We start from the raw sequence: 12,020 nt of genomic DNA, 5'->3' as shown, positions 1-12,020 counted from the left end.
ACTTTTTTTTGTTTGTTTTGTTTGTTTTTTAACACTTTTAAGAACAAATTTCTAATGAATATTTTGAGAATCTCATTTGACTAATTTAATGCACAGCATCATAACTCTTACTATAACATTTACCACCCCCTCCCTTGATTCCTTAATTTTGTTTTAACTCATTAATGACAATGTGCATTTAAGCTTTTCTCTTGTCTCATTTCTGATAAGTTTGGGATTGAGATTTATTAATTTTGAATTTTTACCTATTTGATCTATAAAGCTTAATTGTAACAAAAGAATATTAACTTAAATTATATATTAAGTCCCTTTTGTTCGAGGTACTTTGTTTTTCCTCAGCATTCTTCTCTTAAAAAGAAAAAAATTAATTATCTTATTCCAGTAAGAACACTTAAGATCTACCTTCTTAACAAACTAAGTGTACATTCCATTGTTGTTGATTTAGTTACAATGGATATAGCAGATCTCTAGAGCTTATTGATCATAATTAACTGAAATTTTCTGCCTTCTGATTAATAACTCCCCCATTTTCCTGTCCCCTCAGCCTATGGCAATCATCATTCCACTATTTGATTCTATGAATTTGGTGGTGTTAATTTTTCCCCCAAGAGCAAATCAGATACAGTAACAAATCAATTCCCACTTACTTATTTTTGAGGTCTTTACTCTTAAGGGGAACATATAACCCAGTAAGATTGAACTTAAAGTCTCAACCCATAGAAATCTTGGTTTACCTACACTAGAGATGTCATCTTTCTCTCCTCATACCTGTCAAACTCCTGCTTCAACTTTTCCTTCCATGAGCTATTTTTCAGTAGCTCAGAATTAAAAAAAATAAGTATTAGAAAAATCTAATGTCAAAGATTGAAAGAAGGTCAGCCAAAAATTGGAAAAGCAGAAATCCTACTCCTTAGTGCTTCCCATATTATCTTCATATTGCTGTTAAATTTTGTTTTTATGTAATTCTACTTAGTTACAGTAAACATTTTTTTTATAACATCAGGTTGATTTTAGTCTTCCAGCTTTTTCTTTAGCTTTTTCTTTCCACATCAAAGAACCATAGATCTTTGTATATTGAGAATGACAAATAATTTTATAAAATATTCCTTCTCTGTGTCATTTAGTTTTTTGAGGTCTATTACTCCTCTTAGTCTTCCAATTGGTCATGGTTTGTTTTTATCTTATTTTTATAATGATGTATTATTTCTTTTTTATTTATTCTAAAACTAGGAGAAATCTAACTAGTGAAATGAGCTTGATCCTCAGAAAATGTTAAACTAAATGCACTTAGAATCACTCCATATATGGAGTCTTAACCAGGTTCATTCTCTGTGCATGATTTACATTTTTATATCTAAAGCTGGAGGCTATGCAAGAACACACAACTGCTGTTCCAAATCTGACCTTGGTAGGCATATATCTTGTGAAGTTATGATATCCTGAAATGAGTTTCTCCTATCCTGATGAAACTCAGGTTGACAATAAACCCCCAGTATTCCATCTTACCTTCTGCCTAGCAAACATTTGCTCACAGAGAACAAACTAATGGGGGATTTGTGGGGTTGAAGAAAAAGGGAAGAGAGAAACAGAGGTACCAGGCAGTAGAAAATTCTCCTAGAGTTTTCAGGTTAATTTAGAGCCCATTTATCAGAAAGAGGAAATGGTGAATGAGAAATATTTCCATTCACTTTGACACAATGAGGATTTTTTTTTTTTTATTCTGTAGTGCATGATGATTGGTATTTTTCAGTTCTGTTTTATCAGCTTTACTGCTAGTGGAAACTCTTTCCAGGTTCTGGCAATAGAATAACACTCTGTGCAAATTTTCAGTGTCATTTAGACTTCACTAATTTTGGTGCTTCTTAAGCATTACATTGGGAATTGGAAAAGTTTCCATCAGGGGCTACTAACATCCCAAATTAGAATCTACTCTATAATTAATTTTTGTTAGGTATATCTTCAATCAATGGATAAGTGTGTTTACTGTTGAATTGTGGCAATGGAAACAATCTCAATTCAATTTAATTCAATTCTGTTTATGTGGTAATTATTGAATTTTAATTATTGGATATAGAATCCCAAATTGACATAAGTGAAAAAGGAAGTATATTCCTCCATATATCAGAAGAGCTCATGAATAGAACTGTTTTCATGTATGGATAGTCCATGAGTTCAAATATGTTCAGTTCTCCAGCTTTTTCCATTTCCCAATCTCTCAGATCTATTTTCCAGTGTTGATTTCATTTCTAGAAAAATTTTCTAATCAAGCAGCATCCAGAAATTTTAAACTTAAGTTCTTCTAGTACATCCTGGGTGGCTCAGATGGTAAAGAATCTGACAGAAAGAAGGAGGTTCTGAGGTAAAATCTGACAGAAGTAAGGAGGTTCTGAGGTAAAAACTGACTGAAAGAAGGAGGTTATTTTGAAAAGAGAACTAATAATAATTGCACAATATTCATCAACTGCTTATTCTATGTCAAATACTATTTCAAGTCTTTTATTGACTTTTCACAACCATACTATGAAGTATGTTAATATTTCCATATTTATAGATGAGGAAACTGAGGCAAGAAAAGGGAAGTAGTTTCACATACAATTAATAAATGATCACACTATTTAATATTGAACAATCACTTCTTTCTATTTCATCACTAAAGAAAAGCTGACATATGAGATCATCTTTCAACATTTTCCTGGTGGCTTCCCTGGTGGCGCAATGCAGGAGACCTGGGTTTGATCCCTCGATCAGGAGGATCTTCCTGGAGAAGGAAACGGCAACGCACTCTAGTACTCTTGACTGGAATATTCCATGAACGGAGGAGCCTGGTAGGCTACAGTCCATGGGGTCACAAAAAGTCGGACACGACTGAGCAACTTCACTGGTTCACTGGTTTCAGCATTTCACAACTTGAAGTGAAAGTGTTAGTCACTCAGTCATGTCCGACTCTTTGTGACCCCATGGACTGTAGCCCACCAGGCTCCTCTGTCTATGGAATTCTCCAGGCAAGAAGACTGGAGTGAGTTGACATTTCCTTCTCTAGGGGATCTTCCAAACCCAGGGATTGAACCCAGGTCTCCCGCATTGCAGGTGAATTCTTTACCATCTAAGCCACTAGGGAAGCCCTTTTACAACTTGGGAAACACTCTATTTATCTGAATTGGTTTTGGTATTAAATAACACTCTAGATCACCGGATCACTCTAGATCAAATTGATGTCCACTGCTAAATATGTACACTCCAATTTTATTTTTATTTTGAATAATTATTATACATGTTCTAGAAGTTGTTCTCAATAATTTATTTTAAATTAAAAATTAAAATGTATTTGTCATTGTTTAGTCACTAAGTCGTGTCTGACTCCTTTGTGACCCCATGGACTATAGCCCGCCAGGCTCTCTGTTCATAGGATTCCTCAGGCAAGATTACTGGAGTGGGTTGCCATTTCCTTCTCCAGGGGATCTTCCCAACCCAGGGAATGAAGCTGAGTCTCCTGCGTTTGCAGGTGGACTCTATCACTGAGCCATGGGGGAAGCCCTTTAAAAAGCATACAATGGTAGAAAATAATAAAAATGAGACCATTTTTTAAATCACATAGCTTTTAACAATATCACATCCAATGTGTTCAAGTAGAATCCCTATTTTTCTTACTACCGCTAATTTTTTTAAAAAATTGGATATTCTTTTGCTTTTACATTAGCAACAATAAATAAAAATGTGTCTAATTTTCTCCTATATATTATATTTGAAGACTTGCTTATAGAAGGTACATTAAATGTGATGTTTATTTTACTTATTGGTGAAAACAAGCTATTAATTTTTAAAATATTCATATATTTTAATAGTGTCACTAGGATAAAGCAGCCTGAAATTTTTCCTTTGATTTTTCAACTGTAATGATCCAAACTATTATAGTATTTGGATAATTCTGACAGTTTTGTTTTTTAGAAACTGATAATCGTGTCATGAGCAAAATATTTGGACAAATGCCAAATGGCATTACCCAGAAAATGATCATCAATAACAGCTTATTTAATAAAGCGTTTGTCCAGAGAGTAGAACCCTATATGAACCAACAGTCAAGAATTCTGCATGACCTCGCCTTGTGCCGTGACTTGCTTTGTGAATTGGAAAAATCAGTTAACCTCTTGGTGCTTCAGATCAGTCATCTATGAACTGAGAAGAGTAATATTTGCCACCTAACTCACCAGTATTTTATGAAGGTTAATGAGCTTCAGAGTTTATAAAGTGACTTTTCTTCTTGGATTGAAAGTCTCTTGAAGAGTATTAAATAGCACAGCTATATTTTTTCTTAATAAATAAATAAATATTATTTATTACAATATAAGAAATAAATTATCCTTTGAAAGACCCATGAAATTACAAAATATGTGATAAGATACTTCTAGTAAGGTTACCCCACATTAACCATGTTATCTGAGAGGTAAGAAAAGTTTCAATATCACTGCCATCAAACAGAATTCACTTCTATTGTTAATTTCTCAAACTTCTGTGTCCCAATAACACATGCGAGTTAGAGTTCTTCCAACTTCAATTTAAAATATCTTAGTTCTAATCAATTTGTTAAACTCTGTTATCTATTGATATAGCTTTATGAGTTGAATATTAAAAAGAAAAAAATTTTCTCCACTGAACAAATGTGACCATTCTTTACTCCCACATTGAATTAATAATTAAGTTTTGACAGAAATTCACAAAAGTAAGGTGATTTGGTGAAAGGAGGAAATGTGTCCTGTCACACTGCATTTTCTGAAATAGTTTTGCCAAAGATCTGCATGAGATAAAGAACATTTTTAATAGCACAAATTTGATAGGATCCTGAATTTTAGGTGCAATGCTATAAATCCTATGTTTTATGGATTTTTAAATTTTATATTATTTTATATATTATTTTCAAATTTGAATGAGGGAAAATTATGTAATTTTCATGCTGTTAAAATTTTTTTTTAATTTTAGAAAGAGAGGTGTCAACATATAAGTTATTTAAGCAACATTGCTTAAATTATAGTTCATGTTTTTACTTTGAGCACTGAATAACTCTTATTATATTTTCTATTAGGACAATGTGTGTGTCCTTAGTTGCTTCAGCCGTGTCTGACTCTTTGTGACCCTTTGGACTGTAGCCCGCCAGGCTCCTCTGTCCATAGGATTCTCCAGGCAAGAATCTTGGAGTGGTTTGCCATGCCCTCCTCCAGGGAGTCTTCCTGACCCAGGGATTGAACCTGCACCTCCTGTGTCTCTTGCATTGCAGGTAGATCTTTACCCCCATGAGCCACCTAGGAAGTCCATTAGTACAATCTGTATGTGTAAAAACACATCTCACATATTTCTCCTACTTTATTTTAGAAGCATAATAAAAGGAAAACTAATAGGGAAAGTACCAAATACATACATTTTGCTCTTTTTATTTCTCTCCCAATAGGAGAAAGAGCCTATATAAAAAGAAAAGTATGCTCATGGTTTTTTCCTGACCACGGAAATCAGAGAAATTATCTGATTGTATTTTCAGTCTAAAATAAATACAAGTTTTAGAGCACATTGTCTTAAAAGTTCAGAGAAAAATATTCAAACTAATTTTAGAAGTGTTGGGGTATCACCCACCCAAGGACTGTCACTGATAGGGAATTTATTTCTTTGGGCTCCCAATCAAAGTATATAACTATATAAAGATGAAACCGAGAGGTTTTGAGGAACATTAACCCACTATACGGAGAAGGCAATGGCAACCCACTCCAGTAGTCTTGCTGAGTCCCATCCGTCTGCCGTACCTACTCCAGACACAGAACATAGATAAAAATATACTGGTGCAGAAGGCCAAACTGGCTGAGCAGGCTGAGCGAGATGATGATGTGGCAGCCGGTGTGAAGTCTGGAACCGAGCAAGGAGCTGAATTATCCATTGAGGAGAGGAGTCTACTCTTACTTGCTTACAAAAATGTTGGAGGAGCCTGTAGGTCATCCTGGAGACTTGTCTCAAGTATTGATCAAAAGATGAAGGTGCTGAGAAAAAACAGCAGATGGTTCAAGAATACAGAGAGAAAATGGAGATGAGGCTGAGATATCTGCAATGATACATTGTTTCTTTGGGGAAAGTTCTTGATCCCCAGTGCTTCACAAGCAGAGAGCAAAGTCTTCTATTTGAAAATAAAAGGAGACTGCTACCATTCCTTGGCTAAGGTTGTTGCTGGTGATAATAAGAGAGGGGTTGTGGATCAGTCATGGCAAGCATACCAAGACGCTTTTGAAATCAGCAAAAAGTAAACACAACCAACACATCCTATCAGATTGGATCTGGCCCTTAACTTTTGTGTTCTGAGATTCTGAAGTCCCCTGAGAAAATTGGCTCTAATGCAAAAACAGCATTTGAGGGAGCCATTGCTGAACTTGATAACATTAAGTGAAGGCTCACACAAAGACAGCACGTTAATAATACAGTTACTGAGAGACAATTTGACCTTGTGGACACTGGAGACCCAAAAAGATGAAGCTGAAGCAGATGAAGAAGAAAATTGCCCAGCCTTCCAACTTCTGTCTGCCTCATTGTAAAACTCACACCATAGACCATTTGTCATCTATGCTATCCACTGATACTTGTTTATGATTTCTCACAGGTTAATGTTACTTCTGTTTGAATTTCTATATGTTCCATGCTTTTTTTATGTTTAATATTTGAGGAGTAGAGCCAGTTAATGGGCTTCCCTAGTAGCTCAGCTGGTAAAGAATCTTTCTGCAATGTGGGATACCCCAGTTCAATTCCTGGGTCAGGAAGATCCCCTGGAAAGGGATAGGCTACCCACTCCAGTATTCATGGGCTTCCCTGGTAGCTCAGATGGGAAAGAATCCACCAGCAAATGCAGGAGACCTGTGTTTGATGCCTGGGTTGGGAAGTTCCCCTGGAGGAGGGCTTGGCAACCCACTCCAGTATTCTTGCCTGGAGAATCCCCACAGACAGAGTAGCCTGGAAGGCTCCATGAGGTCACAAAGAGTTGGACATGACTGAGTGACTAAGCCCAGCGCAGAGCCAGTTAACAATAGGGAGTTATCGGTTTTCATCTTGAGGTGGCCAATATGGGGACATGGAAATATTATACAAGTTATAAAAGTTTGGCTTCTGTTTCTGAGTAGTCATGTATGGATGTGAGAGTTGGACCATAAAGAGGGCTGGGCGCTGAAGAATTGATGCTTTTAAACTGTGGTGTTTGAGAAGACTCTTCAAGACTTTCCTTGAAGTCCCTTGGACTGCAAGGAGCTCAAAACAGCCCTTCCTAAAGGAAATCAATCCTGACTATTCATTGGAAGGACTGATGTTGAAGCTGAAGCTCCAATACTTAGGCACCTGATGTGAAAAACCAACTCATTAGAAAAGACCCTGATGCTGGGAAAGATTGAAGGCAGGAGGAGAAGGGGATGACAGAGGATGAGATGGTTGGTTGGCATCACCGACTCGATGGACATGAGTTTGAGCAAGGTCCAGGAGATGGTGAAGGACAGGGAAGCCTGGCGTGCTGTGGCCATGCAATCACAAAGAGTCAGATTCAACTGAGTGACTGAACAACAAATAAAATTTGGCATAGTACTTTTGGTACATTGTGGCTTCACAAGGGCCAGTATTAAAACTGCCTCCGTGTCTAAGCAAAGAAAGCTGCCTATACATTGGCTTGTCCTGGTGGGGGATAAAGGGGTAGTTGGCTCCAGTCACAGGTGTAGTTGTGGGTACGTTAAGATTTACAGCACTTACATGGCTGTAGTAGAAATGGATGTCCCATAGATATTACGTGTTAAACCAGGTGTTATCCATGGAATACCCATTCCCAATGTGCACACTGTTGACAACAGTTACAGAAGTGTTCGTTTAGCTGTGACCCAATTTTCCCGAATAAGGGCAGAAAAAATTCACATTCCATTATTTGTAGTTACCTGCCGTTCATTTTCATTATTTTTGCTATACTCATTTTATTTATATTTAAATGTTTTAGGCAACCTAAGAACAAATGTACAAGTAAAGATGCAGTAAAAATGAATTGTCTGATATTCATTGCTTCATGTATATCAAGCATGGCAGTAAAACACAAACACGTGTGTTTAACTTTTCAGTTTAGTTTTTTTTATTATTATTTTTGCCTAACATGTCTGTGCTATAAAACTAGTTAACAAGGAAATAACTTGAGATGATGGCTAGCTTTGTTTAATGTCTTAAGAGATTGTCAAGAACAATCCAAGCATAATTGTTAAGGACATGTGTATTAAGTTTGTATAAATGGAATAAAAGTTTTATGAATGGACTTTTCAGCTACTTTCTCTACAGCTTTTCATGTAAATTAGTCTTTTGGTTCTGAAACTTCTCTAAAGAAAATTGTACATTTTTGGAAATTTATTCCTTATTCCCTCTTGGCAGCTAAGGGCCTTTTACCAAGTTTGAATATGAAGTTTATTATAACAACAAAATATTACTAATATTTTGTTAATACTACTGTTCCTAACCAGGTCTCATATCAATCCCTTCCCCTGAAATAAAATCTTTTTCTTTTCAGAAGCAAGGGGATTGTTTGAAAAAAAATAATGCATTACATTAAAAGGTTTTTGGTATATGGCATTTTCTAATTTAGGAAGCCACAATGTTCTTGATCCATCATCATGGCAACTGGATAGCATTAACAGTAAGTTTTGTACTTTGAAATCACTTTTGTTTTTTAAGAATTTCTTGATACTCATAGCCTGCCTTCAATTTTGACACTTTATTCTCTCTCTGTGTCAGGAGCACAGGATTGCTTTTTTTTTTTTTTTTAATCCTTCTGTCTGTCACCAACCATTCCTACTTAGTGGTCATGTATTGATGTTACATAAGATGCTATGAAAAAACCTGAATGAACTTTTTGGCCAACCCAGTACTTGGGAGAAAGACTGCATGGTCTTTCTGGCTCCACTCTGTTCAAGGACACCCTGCTTCCTTTGCTTGCATCCCACAAATTATTTCCCTCTTTCTATTCACTGCAGCAAATCTTTCCTTAGTTGATGAGATTGTTTATCTCCCTATAAACCCTACCTATCTTGAATTATCTGTCATTGTCTTTACCATTAAAATCCTACCTCTTCCTCTCTTTAAATAATGATGAGACCAAGTTATACCCAAAACTCACCCTTTATTTCCTCAGTACCTTGCAAAAAACATCAAACAAAAATATCATTTTAAAAGAGGTGTACATTTTCCCCTCTAGAATGTAAGCTCCCTGAGAGCAGGGACAATATTCTCTGTATGTTCTATTTCGCCTGCTGCTGCTGCTGCTAAGTCACTTCAGTCATGTCTGACACTGTGTGACCCCATAGACGGCAGCCCACGGGCTCCCCCGTCCCTGGGAGTCTCCAGGCAAGAACAATGGAGTGGGTTGCCATTTCCTTCTCCAATGCATGAAAGTGAAAAGTGAAAGTGAAGTCACTCAGTCTATCCGACTCTTTGCAACCCCATGGACCGCAGCCTACCAGGCTCCTCCATCCATGGGATTTTCCAGGCAAGAGTACTGGAGTGGGGTGCCATTGCCTTCTCTGTCTATTGTGCCTAGTATACCATAAATGATCAATACATACTGATTATGGGGAAAAAAACACTCCAAGTATCAATCATGAATAGATAATCAGACAGCTAAATAGTTAAAGCAGGCATCCTTAATTTAGAAAAGGTCTTTTCTAAAGTACAGAATTTATGCTTCATTTTCTTTCTCCTCTTAAGGAAATGCGATGCTGTGGTTCCCATATACCAGTTCTCAGACCAGGGCTGGCTTTGAGCAAATTTTCACAAGTTCAGGACAAAACTAGAAAAAAAAGACAGTTTTTATGTGTGTGATGGTAAAGTTGTCAATTATTTTGTCTTGTGCACATAAATCTTTTAGTCCAAGAATCTGCCTTCCCAATTTTTTATTGTAATGAAGTGACTCATCTAAAATAGTGATGTGGGACAGACTTTCTTAATATATATATTAAAAAATCAGTTAGCAAACCTACATTGTGCCTGGTTGTTCCCCAGGTCCACTTTTAGAAAGGGAATGTTCTGATTTCCATCTGAATCCAGAAGTCTAAGACTCTTTGGTTTTAGATATCTTTATAATAGTTTTAGACAGCAGGAGAAATGAAGGTTCATAATATCATTATAGGTATAACAGAGATGTTTTATTGCTATTTAGATCATGGCATCTGGTCCCATCAGTTCATGGCAAACAGATGGGGAAACAATGGAAACAGTGAGAGACTTTTTTTGGACTCCAAAATTACTGCAGATGGTGAGTGCGGCCATGAAATTAAAAGACGCTTGCTCCTTGGAAGAAAAGCTATGACCAACCTAGACAGCATATTAAAAAGCAGAGATATTACTTTACCAACAAAGGTCCGTCTAGTCCAAGCTATGGTTTTTCCAGTAGTCATGTATGGATCTGAGAGCTGGACTACCAAGAAAGCTATCTGAGTGCTGAAGAATTGATGCTTTCAAATTGTGGTGTTGGAGAAGACTCTTGAGAGTCTCTTGGACTGCAAGGAGATCCAATCAGTCCATCCTAAAGGAAATCAGTCCTAAATATTCATTGGAAGAACTGATGCTGAAGCTCCAATACTTTGGCCACGTGATGCAAAGTGTTGACTCATGGAAAAGACCCTGATGCTGGGAAAGATTGAAGGCAGAAGGAGAAGGGGATGACAGAGAATGAGATGGTTGGATGGCATCACCGACTCAATAGACATAAGTTTGAGTAAACTCCAGGAGATGGTGAAGGACAGGGAAGGCTGGAGTGCTGCATTCCATGGGGTCACAAAGAGTCAGACTCAACTGAGCGACTGAACTGAACTGAGAATTTAACAACATGAAAAAATAATAAATAGTATTTGTATGGTCTGCAATATTGCTAAAAAAGATTTTTAAATGAGCAAAGTTGGTAGGTGACACATAAATTTGGTTCCTCTTTTTTTTCTAAATGAATTATGATTGATTTTAATCATATCTAATCTGTGACTGATATGACAAATTTCTTTAAAAATACATTAGAAAAAAATACTGTTGGAAAAAAAACTATTTGGGGACAATATGTGAAATGAAAGATTATGCCATAAATTAATCAGAAATTACTCTGGATAAGGCAAACCAACCCAGACAGTCCGTCAGCGTCATTTGACTACCGTCAATCAAAGAGCCCAAGTCAAAGACCTATAATAACTGACTAGAATATTCACCAAACATTAAGATGCTCTTTTTGGAATGTGACATTTCAGGATGAAGCTTACTGGGTTTAACAATTCTGTGTTTAGTAAAGGAAGAGAAATGTCTGTGGCTTATAGAAAAATTTTGGATACCTTCTAGATAACTTAACAAACACCTATTGGAATGTAACTCTAATTTTGTTGTACAGCCTGATTTCAAGTGTTTTTTTTTTTAATAATTTCTTTCAGTTATTAGGTAACCATGAATCTTATGAAATCTCATGCAGCAGTTTTAATATTTTCATAGGAAAAAAACCCACTGCAAGCCATCACAGGTTTCTGGCTTATTACCGTGTTGACCATTGTCTGCCCAGAGGAAACGCTAATGTCCACCACTAAACAGATAAAGCAGAGTCTTTACTGATCGCTGAATGACAGTTTTACAAGGCCATGTTTTTTTGAAATTTGTATTAAGCCGATGGGTTGGTTTTCCCCCTGTGTAAGTAAAGAAAGCTTGGTAACATTGTGGAATCTTTGCTGGGACTAACTTTATCTGCATATTTCTGGTCTCTTCAGACCAAAAAATGTTAGTGCTGGAAAATTCCTGGACAGTGGTTTTAGAGGTGCATGGCTATAAAAGAGAAGTATTTCCTTCTTTTTACTGCTTGACTTAGCAAAATAAACTCATTTCAGTTTTATAAAATGCAGGCAAGAATTCAATTGTAAAGGACCCTTATTTTTACTTTAAACAATTTAATCTTTTGCCTTTACATAACCTTTTAATATTATCTTTTAATAAAGAGAATAGGCTGCATAATGGTACTT

The 12,020-nt window shown here is 36.4% G+C and overlaps 1 pseudogene; it reads left to right on the top strand.

Moving 5' to 3' along the window:
* Positions 1-3,962: 3,962 nt before the first annotated feature.
* On the top strand, positions 3,963-6,563 carry LOC122673235 (annotated as a pseudogene).
* Positions 6,564-12,020: the final 5,457 nt, after the last annotated feature.

The sequence above is a fragment of the Cervus elaphus genome, chromosome 17 (assembly GCF_910594005.1).
Source record: "Cervus elaphus chromosome 17, mCerEla1.1, whole genome shotgun sequence".
Taxonomy (NCBI): Eukaryota; Metazoa; Chordata; class Mammalia; order Artiodactyla; family Cervidae; genus Cervus; species Cervus elaphus.
Note: the sequence above shows the minus strand (reverse complement) of the source record. Positions and strands in the feature narration are given on the sequence as shown.